General features: G+C 36.5%; 1 protein-coding gene across 1 annotated transcript in view; it reads right to left on the bottom strand.

Annotated features, from left to right (window-relative positions):
* The window catches only part of DMD (dystrophin), a 1,674,912-nt gene that overhangs the window by 1,459,375 nt on the left and 199,424 nt on the right, over positions 1-16,113 (bottom strand). The gene's annotated exons all lie outside the window — the stretch shown is intronic.

Raw genomic sequence — 16,113 nt, 5'->3', positions numbered from 1 at the left:
GTCTCTTACGTTGTTAATTTTAGCTGTTCTGACAGGTGTGAGGTAGCATCTCAATGTGGTTTTGATTTGTATTTCCCTGATGCCGAGTGATGTTGAGCATTTTTTCGTGTCTGTTGGTCATTTGTATGTCTTCTTTGGAGAAATGTCTGTTCATGCCTGCTGCCCATTTCTTGAATGGATTATTTGTTCTTTGGGTGTTGAGTTTGATAAGTTCTTTATAGATTGTGGATACTAACCCTGTACCAGATGTGTCATTTGCAAACATCTCCCATTCCACAGGTTAACTTTTAGTTTTATTGATTGTTTCCTTTGCTGTGCAGAAGCTTTTTATCTTGACGAAGTCCCAATAGTTCATTTGGCTTTTGTTTCCCTGGCCTCCAGAAATGTGTGTAGAAGCTGCTGTGGCTGAGGTCAAAGAGGTTGCTACCTATGTTCTCCTCTAGGATTTTGATGGTTTCCTGTTTCACATTTAGGTCTCAGCCATCAAGAAGAATGAAATCTTGCCATTTGCAATGATGTGTATGGAGCTAGAGTGTATTATGCTAAGCAAAATAAGTCCATCAGAGAAAGACAAATACCATATGATTTCACTCATATGTGAGATTTAAGAAACAAAACAGATGAACGTGTGGGGAAGGGGAAAAAAGAGAGAGAGGGAAGCAAACCATAAGAGTTTCTTAACTATAAAGAATAAACTGAGGGTTGAGGCAGGAAGGTGGGTGGGGCGTGGGCTAACTGGATGATGGGTATTAAGGGGGGCACTTGTGATTACCACTGGGTGTTAGAGGTAAGTGATGAATCACTAAATTCTACCAATTTTACCATACATGTTAACTAACTAGCATTTAAATGAAAACTTGAAATAAAAAGAAGTTATGGGCTGAACCATGTCTCCTTTTTTTTTTGAATCTATACTTTTATTTAGAAACATTTATATATTAATGAGAGATGTTAGTTGAAGGACGCATTATGGCGTTATATACACTGTAGTTTCAGTGAGCTAAGAATACAACTATTCCCTTATGATTGTACACACACATTTACAAAGACTTGTATCTTAATGAAAGAAGATGTTAGTTGAAGGACACATAATATGCGTTGTAGTTTCAATGAGTTCAGCACAGAACTATTCCAATATGTATCTACAGTTATGTTTTGAAACATTTATATCTTTTTCTAAGTTTTTATTTAAATTCTAGTTAGTTAACATACAGTATGATATTAGTTTCTGGTGTACATATAGTGATTCAACACTTCCATACATCACCCTGTGCTCACAACAACAACAAGAGCACTTCTTAATCCCCATCACATATTACACCCATTCCCCCACTCCCCTCCCCTCTGGTAACCATTGGTTTGTCCTCTACAGTTAAGAGTCTGTTTCTTAGTTTGCCTCTCTCAATTTTTCCCATATGATCATTTGCTTTGTTTTTTAAATTCCACATATGAGTGAAATCATATGGTATTTGTCTTTTTCTGATGGACTTATTTCACTTAACATAATATTCACTAGCTCCATCCATGTCATTGCAAATGGCAAGATTTTATTCTTTTGCTTGTTAAGTAATATTCCAGTGTGTGTGTGTGTGTGTGTGTGTGTGTGTGTGTGTGTGTGTGTGTGTGTTTATACCCCACAGCTTCTTTATCTATTCTTCAGTCGATGGACATTTGAACTGTGTCTCCTTAAAATTCATATGTTGAAGAGGCACCTGGGTGGCTCAGTCGGTTAAGTGTCTGCCTTCGGCTTGGGTCATGATCCCAGGGTCCTGGGATCGAGTCCCGCATCAGGCTCCTTGCTCGATGGGGAGTCTGCTTTTCCCTCTGCCTGCCGCTCCCCCTGCTTATGTTCTCTCTCTCCTAGATAGATGGATAGATAGATAGAAAGATAGATAGATAGATGATAGATGATAGATAAAATCTTTAAAAAAAATTTCATATGCTGAAGCCCTGTCCCCCTCTACTACAGAATGTGACTGTATTAGGTGACAGGGCCTTTATTGATATGACCTTTACATAGAGATTTTAAGTTAAAATGAGGCTGATCTAAACTAATCTGACAGGTATTCTTAAAAGAAGAGGTAATCTGGACCCACAGAAAGACATCAGGTACGTGTGAGCACATAGGAGAGATCCTGTGAGGACACAGTGAGAAGACAGGCATCTGCAAACCCAGGAGAAAGGCCCCAGAAGGAACCAAACCCGCCAATACCTTGATCTTGGACTTCAAGCCTCCAGAACTGTGAGGAAAACAATTTCTGTTATCTAGGTTACCCAGTCTTTGGTATTTTGTTATGGCAGCCCTAACAAACTAACACAAAAGACATATTTAAGAGGGACTGATTCCATGGCATTACAAAATATCTCACAAAACTAAAGTTGTTGAAAGTAAAGATGTATTTATTACAGTGGGAAAATTTTAGAAAATGCATTGCAATTACTAGGGTAAAATTATTTAAATTTAAATAGAAGAGATTTTTAATAATTTATTGTGATTCAACTTCCCAAATATATAAACACTATCACTGTAATTTTGTGTTTTATGTGGGGAAGACACAAATATCTTGAGCTAAACAACTTAGATTCAAGTGTTAGGTCATTCAGTTGCTTGGATTACCAACATGTGTATGTCTTCTCAAATTACAAAAATAAAAATATTTATTTAAAGATTTATTTATTTATTTGAGAGAGAGAGAGAAGAAAGAGAGAGTGAGTGGGGGCAGGGGTGGGGAAGAGCAGAGCATGAGGGACAAGCAGACACCTCCCTGAGCGCAGAGCCTGACACACAAGGCTCAATCTCATGACCCAGAGATCATGACCTGAGCCAAAATCAAGAGTTGGACACTCAACCAATTGAGCCACCCAAGTGCCCCAAGGGAAAAAAAAAAATTAAACACAACATTCTCTTGTAATGATTCTGGCAATTCTTTGAGGGTTTTTTGTTTTGTTTTGTTTTGTTTTTATCCCACCTCCCAAACAAAATCAAGTGACTTTCTGGAAATTCATGGCTGAATCATTTCCTTTCTCTCAAAGACAATAATCATACCAACCCCTGAAAGAACTGCTACAAATATTAATCAAGATTATATATTGGAAAGCAGTTTTAATTTGAAGTGAGTTATGTAAGTGTTAATAGTTATTTACATTTTGTTTGATCATTGTGTTTATTTCAAATCTTCCAAGAACCAGCAAGGGTCATCTATTTGACTCTACTCACTCTAGAAAGGTACTTACTAATCTTCACAAGTAGTTGTTATATACTTCAAATATATTCTTCTTTAAAGATTTCCAACACAAGACAGCATATCTACCCTTTATTAACACATTCCACTGCTTAAACCTATCTTACTCTCAGAAAACACTCAATGAACTGAATCTAAGTCACTTCTGTTATAATGTAGGCAGGATGCTTTTTACTCACCTCAGTAAAATTAGATAAGTGAATTAGAATTTGCTTGCTCATATGCTGTACATGTCTGCCCACAGGTAGATTTTTGTAATGCCATATGCACAAATATAAATAGATGTACACAGTGCTTGAATTTATGGATTTATCTGGTTGTTCCTTAGATATATTGGCCCTAATTTGAATTACAAAGAATAGAACTAAGCAATTGGAAGATTATCATCAGTCAGCTCTGTGATCACTCAAAAATGCTGGTTCCTGTCATTGCCTAAAGGGATGTAACAAGTCTAAGAGATTGGGTCGAATGGGATTGACAGAAACCTAAGTAATTTTTTTAAAGAATCACTGCATTAGGAGTAGAAACCTCTAAAGAAAAAAGTATTTCTCTGAGTTTCCATTTAATATATGAATCCTTTGAGCTTTCAGAAGTAATGCATATTTTTGTAAAGCTATGTAAACAGTATGTACATAAATGAAAATGAATTATAACATCTCATGAGGTGATAAGAAATTAATTTTTATTTATGTTCTTATTCTGTCTCAGCAGTAAGAGAAGTTAATTGTCGGTTTACTTACTCTAACACACTTTCATGGGCTAAATCACAACTCCATTATCATCTGTGCTTAGATCTGCAATGGGGAAGCTTTCCCCATCCCATTTAATTTATATCCCATATCGTTATACACGCCAAGCACATTTCTCATCTGAGTTCCTTTGGTTGAGTTGGTTTTTCAAAGCAAAAGTGAAAAGTGGCTATCAGAGGAACATTTGGATAAAGGCAACTGAGGAAAATTTGACAAGCCTGGAAGGTAAAACTTAAGTATCTTGACCCTTGAATTTATTGAGTCCAAGTATAGAATGTGAGAGCTGAACTGTGCCCATCAAGCCCGGCACGAAGAGATAAAGTGGTCCCAGGAGTCTGTCCACTAAGAAAGGAACAGTTATGCACCATAGACCACACAACACAGCAGCAACTGGGGTTTATAAGAAAGGGAGACACCAGGCAGCCCATCTCATTTTATTTTAGTTTCAGACCCTAGGATATACTCCCCAGCTAAATGGCTTTTCTGTGTAATGAAGCTTCTGAAAATTAGCATTTTTTATTTTTCTTTCCTACCTAATAAACACAGCAGAGTTAAAAAGGATAAGCAACTTCACCTTACCTATGGTAACGTGGAAATAACAGCAAGTAACTCACTGAAAGATATGAAATAACACCCATCATGAGGCTAGAAACGGGGCAGAGTACTACTGACTACTGTTTAGCCAACTCTATGATTCTCGTCTCAATTTTACATGTTTCTACGAACTGCTAACCAAAGCAGCATATTATAAAATGGAATGCCTTATATCTTCGCTGTCTAACATAAGATCCAGGGTGGAAAAATGTGTCCGATGTACTGGGAAACACTTATTGTAGCTTTCTCTGAAATTCTCATTCTTACTCCTGTTTAAATGATCCTGTAGTACTTCCTGACCAAACTCAAGGAACCTGTGAAAGTACACTTGCCACTTCTAAAGGTGCAGTTTACAGGTGACCCAGACACGGGGATGAGTTAAGTGACTTGTCTAAGGCCACAGAGGCCACAGAGGCCACAGGATTGAGTTTCTGGGATCTGACCTCAGATCCATCTGGCTTCAAGCCTGTGCTCTTTCATGATGTCATTTACTCAGCAGAACATGCAACATTCAATATGCCTTGTAATGCATGCTACAGAACCTAGTGAGACGTACAGATGTTGAATCCTTTTGGAGTATTTTCATATTTAATTTTGGCAGAAGTTTGACTAGATTTAATCACACATTTTATCTAACCTACTTAACAAGGATTTGAAGCCTAATGTTATAATTTCATCTAAGAACATTTTTGACATTTTACCTATTTGTTTAAAGTATTTTTAAAAAACATAAAACACTTACACTCCCAGATCAAGAACATGTGCTCTTTCACAAAGTCTTAGTTTTCAAAGGTAAATACGACTGTCTGATTCGTTAATGAAATTTTGTCTTGGTGATTATGCTAAAAACATAGCAAGATTTTTAACTTGAAGAAGCATGTTCCCTTGTGCCACGACAGTCAGATCCATATATTATTTATGAGTTTATAAAGTGCTAATGAATAAATCCAGAAAGGCCGAGTTGTTGATGCCATTATTATTTGCAGGCTATTATTTAATGTTCTGTGGCAGCTTAATAAACTCTGTACTCTCCAGCTCCCAACAGTCTATTCAATTGGGATACCAGGAAATAAAGAGTGGGAGTCGTAAGGAGCATTCCAGCATGAGAGTGTCCCTTCCAGTGTCCACTGCATTCCTGGGCACTCTTTGGTAGTTTAAGGTTTTACTGTTCCTGACTGTTTTATGCCTTACAGTCTCTGGACTTCTTGAGGGGGGGCTCCTTACCATTGTGCTTAATGCAATATATGAATTTCACATAGTATAAAAATGTCTCAAAGCTCAATAACACCTCTGTAATTACTGATACAGGGATTTTCTCCTAAGTATTGTCTTAGAACCTCTTTTTCTTTCTTCTTCATTAAATACCTGCCTACCAGTCATTTAGGGCAACAAGAGAACGATTTATGGTAAATCTGAAGAGCCACAGGAGGTGAGAATCCTATGTGAAGTCCTGTCTTCTCCACCTCAAGTTCTAGATCTTTACTACTGATAATGGGCATTAATCGTATAGCAGCATCTCTGAATCTGCTCACCTGGTACACATCTCCAGGCCTGAAGTACAGATTGCCTGGATTCTTGTCCCAGTTCTACTGTTGACCAACTCAGTAATATCTCTCCACAAACACTTAATCTTGTTATGGTTTAGATTTCCCACTAGTGAAAGAGAGATACTAGTATCTGGCCTGGTAGTCTCCTAGCCAGGTCAACAAATGTGAAAATGCTCTGAAAATGGTGATAAATTATTGAGATACTTGTGCTTGGTAAATATTTAGAGCTTAGTTGGTGGAAAATTAGCTTTTGTTTCCACATGTGATAAGTCTGGATATAATACAGGATAGAGAAAAACATTTCAACATGACACTAAAACGACTAGTTTTTCATATTTTACCTACAGTCTGTTACGGCTTATATTTTATACAAGAGTTGAAAATCTTTGACTTTTAAATTCTAAACCAGGAACATAATCCATTATATGTCTTATTTGTAATCAAGTAAGTGGAAAGCAGATATACCTCTATGCCTCATTCTAACTCTACGCACTGAACTATTCCATCTATAGGAAATCACAAATTCTAGTGTGTATGCATAATAAAATGTACAAAATAATCTAGGTATAAGAGAATGGGGAATAATGGGGATTGTAGCTAAGTGGAAAGCTCATGCTAAAGGTGGCGGAGCTATTTAATTCTTACTGAAGTTAATAGTCAGGAGAACAGGCAAAGGATCACCAGATCAGTGGCTTTTTCCACAGAGGCTAGACATTTATAGTTTTATATCACATTTCCTAGACTTCAAACATTGATAACTAATAAAAACATTATTAAATACCACGTGGACTAAACAGAACTTTATTTGAATATACTTGTAACTTTATTTTTTTTTTAAGATTTTATTTATTTGAGAGAGTGAGTGAGAGAGAGAGAGCACAGGACCAGGGGGAGAGGGAAGGGCAGAGGGAGAAGCAGGCTCCCCGCTGAGCAGAGAGCCCAACTCGGGGCTCGATCCCAGGACCCTGGATTATGACCTGAGCCAAAGGCAGATGCTTAACCGACTGAACCACCCAGGCGTCCCCGAATATACCTGTAATTTTAGAGGCAAAACACAAATTCCTAGAAAAACACAAACTACTCAAACTGATACACACACGCACAAATGGGAAATCTGGAAAATGGAGAAGAAACGGGAAGGTGGAAATGAAAAATGGAAAGTCTTATTTAAATATATTTAATTTTTCATTTAAAACTTCTTGAATAAAGAAAATTCTAGGCACAAATGGCAAGTTCCGAAGCCTGCACAATCAAGCACTTAAACCTAGCAACAACCTATTACAAGGAAAACAACAGGCCAAACTCTTTCATGGACCCAATGGGAAAATTCTAAATCAAAGGTTAGCAAATATTAGCAGAGATCTAGCAACAAATAAAAAAGATTATACATATCATCATCACGTTTGGCTTACGTCAGGAACGCAAGGCTATTTTAACTCTAGAAAATGAAGCAGTGTGATTTTATATATTAAGAGAATAAAGAAGAAACTAATATGATCATTTCAAGTGATCCTGAAAAAAATGTTTGCTAAAATTCAGCACCCAGTAATGATGAAGCCTTTTAGAACATTAGGAATAAAAATCATCTACAACAAACCTATAAGAGATATCATACTTTATGGTGATTTACTAGAAGCCTCACCTATGAGACCTAAAATGAGAAACAGATCAACAATACTCTCATTGTACTAGAGTATACAGCACAATAAGGCAAGAAAGACTGATTAAATGAACAATGATTAGAAAGGGAGAAGCAAAACAGTAATTACAAACAACCTGTATACGTACATCTGAGTAACGCGACAGAGGGGAGGGGGGTGGCGGGATGGGTTAGCCTGGTGATGGGTATTAAAGAGGGCAAGTTCTGCGTGGAGCACTGGGTGTTATGCACAAACAATGAATCAGGGAACACTGCATCAAAAACTAATGATGTAATGTATGGCGATTAACATAACAATAAAAAATTTAAAGAGAAAAAAACTATTCAAATTATAAGTAAATTTAGCATGATCTCTGGATACAAAGCCAAGGAACAAAAATCAAGGAGTATTTCTCCCTATAAGCAAAGACAAACAGAAAATGAAATTTTGAAAAGATACCATTTCCAGCAACAGCACAAATAACGAAAAATATCAAATAAAGGAATAAATCTCATAAAACGTCTAAGACCCACTATCCTGGAAACCATAAAACATTGTTGGGAGAAAATAGAGGCCTCAATAAATCAAAGGCTATTCCATATTCATGAACTGAAAAACTTTACATAATAAAGATATTAGTTCACCACAAATTAATCCATATCGTCAATAAACCCCAATTAAGATCATAGCAGGATGGAGGGGCAGACAAGCTGATTCTAAAATCTACATGGAAATGTGAATAAACAAAAATAGCCAAGTTAATCTTTTAAAAGGAGAAAACAAATGTGACGGGTTTAAATTAACTAAGATATAGTTTCCTTCAGCTTGACTGAACTTTGGCTATAGGCCCCTTCTTCTTCTTAGAGCACTTACTTTAGGGAACTTGCAATTGTAAATTTTTCTCTGTTCCTTTGAGATGTAAATCTTCTACAACCCAAGAATGTCTTTCTCAAGGACCTGAAAGCCATCCCTTTGAAATGAAATTATCAAGAAAGATAGTGCCCCTGTGCCCCAAACTCTGAGAGGGTAGGAGCCTAACTCTGATAAGGGACAATTAGCAAACAGAGATGGCATAATCACATTGTCTATCCAACCTCACAAAGGTCCTCCAATACTTTTATGCCAGCTCGTTCCAGCACTTACAAACTCGTCTGCATTTTGTTCAGGGGAACTGAGTTCAAACTCTTCCCTATTACAATAGTCTTGATCCCTAATTGAAATGGTCTTGAATAAATTCCTCCTTGCCCATTTTACCAACTGGTTCAATTTTTCTTGTACAATACTACCAGATGTCAAAATTTATCATAAAGCCATAGTAATTAAACCAATATGGTATTGGCATAACTACAGGGAAATGTACAAATGAAACTTGATTGGAGTCCATAAAGTGGCCCATATATGTATAAACATTTTATTAAAAGTGACAATGCAGAACATTAAGAATGGTCTTTGCAATAAATCATGTTATTTTAGTTTGCTCTAATTGGGGAAAAAAATGGACATTCATTCCTTCCTCACACCAGAAATACTAGATGGATTGTAATATGAAAGGTAAAGCAATTAAGTCCCTATATGACAATCCAGGAGAATATATTTTGGGTCACAGAGTAGAAAATTTTATGTTTAAACTCAGAACAAAAATACACTAACCATAACAGAAAATACTTAAGTAGAGTATATTGAACTTAAAACTTCTGTTTATTAAAAAAGATATCATTAAAAAGTAAAAGGGCGAGGCACCTAGTAAAAGCAAAAAAAAAAAAAAAAAAGAAAGAAATTGTAACCTAGATATCAACAAAGGATTAAAATCCTGAATACATATGTAAAATAACTACAAGTCACTAAGAGAAATACAAATAATCCAACAAACAGGCATTTCAAAAAAATTAGATATTTCAAATAGCTAATGAAACAACTGTCATTGTGTTTTTAATCTCATAAGTCATCACTATATGCAAATGTTCACAAGAAATGCCATTATAAAACCACCATCAAGGCTCACATTAACAATCTGACAATATCAAGTACTGATGAGGATGTGAAATAATTTGTACCTTTATCCACTACTGATGTGAGTATGAATTTATGCATCAACTTTGGAAAACTCTTTTGTAATGCCCATAAAGCTAAATATGCATATACCCACTAATCCAGCAATTGCAATCTTAGGTATATACTCAATACAAAAGCATACATATATTCATGAAAATACATGTACAATTATGTTCACAGCAGTGTTATTCATAATGATCCCAAACTGGAACCAGCCCAGATTTTCTGAACAGTAGAATATATAATTAAATTGTATATTCACAAGAAGGAATACTATCCAGCCATGAAAATTAATGAACAAACGTGATATGCATCATGGATGCAACTCACAAACACATCATTGAGTGAAAAAAGGCAGTTACAAAACTATATATTATGCAATTGCATTTACATTAGGTTAAAAATAAAACTATTCTGAGGCATTATAAATCAGGGTAAAGGTTAACTTTGAGGAAGTGTGAAAAGTTTATGACTATGATAGGGTTTGAGAGGACTGTCTCAATTGTTGGCAACATATTATCTTTTTATTTGATGTGGAACTACAGGTATGTTACACCTTTGTGATGTCTTGACCTAAAATTATGATTTGTGTACTTTTCTGGGTGCTCTGATCAAAAAAAAGTTTTTAAGTGTGCCATAATATGAAGTTTAGGGGTTTTTCTAGAGCCCATAAAGGCCAGAATTCTCTTTAGACCATATTAGAATTATATTCATAAAGAATGTCATCATTTCAATATATTCATATATATACACTTATATTCATAAAAATATTATTATTCTATTATACATGCATATATTTCCCCTGTACTAATTTTCTCAAAGTCACATAGTAATTTTCTTCTGTGAAATTGAGAGATTAGGAGAAATCACACAGATCTGGATACCAGTCCCAGCTCTGCCACTTGAAAGCTGCATGAACTTGGATTTAACTCCATTATGCATTGACTTTTTCATTTGTGAAATGAAATAATAGGGAGAGTATTACATACAAAGTACATAAAATTTTTGGAAAATGATGAGCACACAAAAGTGTTAATAATTATAATTATCGCTTCATTGGCAACAATTGTTGACACTTGGCTTAGTGAAATTATTTCCATTAGATTTAAAAATTTTTTAAATACGCTTTTTATTCACCAAGTATAGAATTAGGAACTAGAGGGAAACATCAAAAATATTTTCATCCATATTCTTCTTCATAAATAATCTCTTTCTCAGTTCTACAGGCTTTAACATTCCCTAGACTTTTTCCCTCCCCAAATTATCCCAAAGTTATATACCATAAGTACTTTTAATTGCATTCCCCATTTTCAAGCCATGATTAGAGAGAGGACATTAGAGCCTTTCTGAACAGCTACCTTTTAGCAGACTATTTTCGTTCCAAACAACAGAGACATAATTATGATATGAAGTGGCTCAAAAAGGGAATGGTCATGTAGAAATAACAGCCTTATGGAGAAAAAAATTGAACTGAGTTTTCTACATAAAGTAGTTTTCAAAGCAGATGACAAACATGACTATTCTGAGTAACAGGAATAGCATATACAAAGACAGTGACATGGTATCAGAAATGGCTTACTGAAATAGAATATAGGTTAGGGGATATGTGGGAGCTAAGAGAAGACATGTATTGAGAGACAGGTAGGGGTCAGGCAATAAAAATCTTTGCAGGCCTAAGTGGTCAGACTCTGTAGAGAATGGAAAGCAAATAAGGATTTTAAGCAGAGGAGAAACTGTAATAAACAGCTTTTGAGAGCTCACACCGACTTTAATGCAGAAATTGGATTAAAGAGAGGTAAAAGTTCAGGCAAGGACTTTACCTAGGGTAAATAGGGACAGGAACAAAGATGAAACAATGAATATGAGAGACAATGAACAAAGTCTGTGCCTGATGACATGCAGAGGGCTCACAGGGAAAGGAAAGGGAAGAGTCGGGAATGATTCCAGGTTTCCAGGACAGGTGTCACGGTGAACGGCTGTGTAGTAACACAAATGGAGAAGTCAGCAAAGGAAGCGAGTTTAGAAGGAAGTAGGGCACAAGGAGTTAAGTTTCACCTTTGGACTTCAAGTTCGATATATCCAGAAGAAAGTGGGATAGAAGAAATTGGGCTCAGGAAAGAAATCTGGGCAGAAGCTATCCAGGCTTATCAGCTTCAGCTTATTTTTGATACAATCTTCTGAAGAAACAGAGAGAAAAGCCTTCCTCTTTCTACAAGACAATATATGTCCCTTATCTCTGCATAGGTTTTTCTTGAAATTAAAGAATCCCTGCTTCTGTAAACATTCTTTACATGCCACCATCCTGTTAAAATCTGGCTAAAATGCTAAAATACAAAGGGTATTGAAACCAACAGAGAATCTAATTATTAGTCCTTATAATCTAGACACTACATCACGTCCAGGATTGCCTTAATTTGCTAAGAATCGATATCATTTGCTTTCATTTACTATTAATCATATACACATATATATCCATTCATTAAAGAAAATGTAAATGTAAATATATATACATATATACACATTTGTGGACAGCTATATACATGTATTTACATTTACATGTATGGAGGGGAAATCAGACCTTCCTCATCAAAAACTTAATTGATTTAAAGATATTACTTTTTAAAAGCAGCAAAATTTCAAATAAACATACCCTTCCTGAGTTAAAACATGAAAGACAAGTATATGACATTTGAATGTGACATTCTAACTTTACATGACAATCTTATAAATCTAAAGTCATGTGGGAGAGGGAATCATCCATTAACCCCTCCTATTCAGGCAAAATGTACACAGTGTCCCAGCTAAATTCTCAAATGGCTTCTTTCCCCCATATTTTCTGACACTGTAGGGTGAATAAAGGAATCCAAACATTTTCAGTCCAATTCTCTGGCACATAAATCAGGTACCAGGAAAGAATATATTGAAACACAAACATTCTCCACCAGCCCATAGAGGGATAAGAAGGCTCACCTTACCCATAGACATGCCATGGAAGGCTTTGCAAAATATTTTAGGAAAATCAAAATACTTTGTATGCATGCCACTCCATCAGATCATTGAACTTAATAAATCCACCAAAGAATCTGTCTATTTGTATGAGCTATTTTAATGTCATCTGATATAAAGTTAGCTTTCATGTCTCGATTTTAGTGAATTTATGTTAGTTCTTAGAGACCTTTCTTATCTTCAAAAATCGTCATTTTATTCAATAAAAAAGTTTATTAACTTCATCAGATGAGTGAGAAACTGAACATGCATATATTTAATATTCTGTTCTAAAATTGTTTTTTCCAGGTTATTCTTCTTCAGAAGAGGATGCTTGTCTATATACATTCTTTTGATAATACCTTTATTTCTCCACAATAGTAGACACTAAGTTTAAGATTAAGGTCATTTCCCTGCAATTGCACTACCGGGTATTTACAACAAAGGCACAGATGTAGTGAAAAGAAGGGCCATATGCACCCCAATGTTCATAGCAGCAATGTCCACAATAGCCAAACGGTGGAAAGAGCTGAGATGCCCTTCGACAGATGAATGGATAAAGAAGATGTGGTCCATAAATACAGTGGAATATTACTCAGCCATCAGAAAGGATGAATACCCAACTTTTGCATCAACATGGATGGGACTGGAGGAGATTATGCTAAGTGAAACAAGTGAAGCAGAGAAAGTCAATTATCATATGGTTTCACTTATTTGTGGAACATAAGGAACAGCATGGAGGACATTAGGGGAAGGAAGGGAAAAATGAGGGGGGGGATTCAGAAGGGGAGATGAACCATGAGAGACTATGGACTCTGAGAAATAAACTGAGGGTTCTAGAGGGGAGGGGGGTGGGAGGATGGGTTAGCCTGGTGATGGGTATTAAGGAGGGCACGTACTGCATGGAGCACTGGGTATTATATGCAAACAATGAATCGTGGATCGCCACATCAAAAACTAATGATGTAATGTATGGTGATTAACATAACAATTAAAAATTTAAAGGAAAAAAAAACTAATGATGTATTGTGTGGGGACTAACATAAGAAAAGAAAAGAAAAAAATAAACGGTAATTAGGTTGTTATTAGTAAAAAAAAAAAATAAAAAAGATTAAGGTCATTTAGCAAAATAGTCCAAATGCCTTTTATATGCCAGAAATCTCCTGGGTCCAGGCCTTAGACAACTTTAATACATCTAGTTGGGCTCTCAAGTGTTCAAGTGTGTAAAAGAACAAATCTACAAATGGAACTTCAATAGCTCTGCCTTTTCTCCGGAAGGTGTTTTCATTAGAACAACCTCTAAAACTAGATGCCTGTTTCTGGTTCTTTTTTATTAGAAACAACTATCTCCCTAGAACCATAGGTGTTCTTTATGTTTCATTTATAGTCGTTCTTCAGTTTTTCAAATACAAAAGGCCCCATAGGACCCGCGCACCTTCCAAACACCTCCCTTACTTTGTTTGAGTTTCTACTTAAATGCCACCTTCTCAAGGAAGCATCCCCTGACCACTCCAGGTAAAAGTGCTCCCCTCCCCAGTCTTTTCTTTATAGTTCTTATCACCTTTCTCATAGTATAAAACTTGCTTACTTATTATGATGTGTGCTTAGAATGTAAGCTTCAGAGAGAAATCATGTATGCTTTGCCTATGCTTAACCTCAAAGCTTAGACTTGGCTGGCACCGAGAAGGCATGCAAGACATATCTGTTGAATGAATAAATGCTGTGCTTCTGTACAGAACACCTCCCTACCCTTTACTATTGCCTAATTAACCTCCACTTTCCTGGCCTTCTGAGCAAGATAGGTCATCCAGCAATGTCTATTTTTGTCCCACTGAATTCATCATGGCCATAATTGTACTTTTCATTGCACTTGATAGGTGCAGGTCCAGAAGGGCAGGTGCCATGACTGTTGCCCCTGCTTCTCCTTGCCGTTGTAGTCCCAGCTGTCATCCAGGCAGAGAGCTGCTGCTCAGTACACTTTTGTTGATTGAATTTTGGTAGAGTTGAGCATCATACACCACTTCTAATTCTTGTGCGGTAAGAATTAGAATTGGTAATTTGGGTGAGCCCCTTCTATCTGCCAAGTCTCCTCTAACACCACTCTTCTGAACCTCAAAGCTGTAGCCAAGTTTGCCCTTTTCAGTTCCCTAAGGATGCCTTGCTCACTTGATCTACTATTTCCCCTTCCTGGAAACTACCCACCCCCACCCATCTCCTTTACATGCCCTTTATACAGTTCCCTTCAACATATCCTTTAGACCCTAGCTTAAACACTTTCCTAGGGAATCATCCTTTGCCCTCAAATTACAGTTGATGTCTTATTAGTGTATTGTCACAAAACCTTGTTTCTTTCCTTCGTAGAAATAAGTTCTGTCCATTCTTAAATATTTGCTCATTTTCATTAATATTTGATTAAGATCTATTTCCTCTGCTAGACTGCAAGAACCAAGAGAGCAGTCACCATGCCTACCATGCCTACCATGGTGACCACGGATGAAAGGAATTAGCATTTGATTTCAAAGAGGGAGCCTGAGAAATGGCTACCATTGTTTCTAGTTTCCAAGGAAGGCAGCAGGCTCACAGATTACTCACTGCTGACCCAGGAAAATAATGACAAATTCTCTTTTTGTTCACTGTTTTACCTCTGTTACCCAGCACAATCCCTGGGACATAATAAGAACATAGCAAGTATTCACTGAAAAAATGAAAAACAGAATACAGATTCTCAGAAAGAGACAGGATATTGTCCTCCAGGACTGAATACTCTATATAAATTACTAATCTCAGTTATTTAGCCAAGGTATTTCTCAATAAAATCAGTTAACTGGCATCATTGCTTACAAATCAGACTCTCTGTGCATTGACATCCTAGAAACCGTTAAAGTTAAGGACAAGTTTATGACCTGTGGTGACACTGCTGAGGGACAAGTTGAACCTCTGAGAGAGAATCAAATTAATTTACAACAGACTGTACTTTTCAGAATACTATCCGTCATAAGCCATGCTATCTTTTAGAATCCCTAAGCATATGTTCTGACCTAACTTTGTTTTTCTTCAAACCTTTTAACAGAAAGGCTTCTAAAAGTCTTTTTTAAAAGTCAGAGAAAAATGGGATGCCTGGGTGGCTTAGTCAGTTAAGCATCTGCCTTCAGCTCAGGTCATGATCCCAGCCCCGCATCAGGCTCCCTGCTCAGCGGGGAGCCTGCTTCTCCCTCTCCCTCTGTCTGCCACTTCTCCTGCTTGTGTTCACTCTCTCTCTCTCTCTCTCTGTCAAATAAACCAATAAAATCTTTAAAAGAAAGTT

Source organism: Eumetopias jubatus, unplaced genomic scaffold (assembly GCF_037043125.1).
Source record: "Eumetopias jubatus isolate StellerSeaLion01/CBP00866 unplaced genomic scaffold, mEumJub1_p1.0 scaffold_11, whole genome shotgun sequence".
NCBI lineage: Eukaryota > Metazoa > Chordata > Mammalia > Carnivora > Otariidae > Eumetopias > Eumetopias jubatus.
This window is presented reverse-complemented; position numbering and strand designations above follow the sequence as displayed.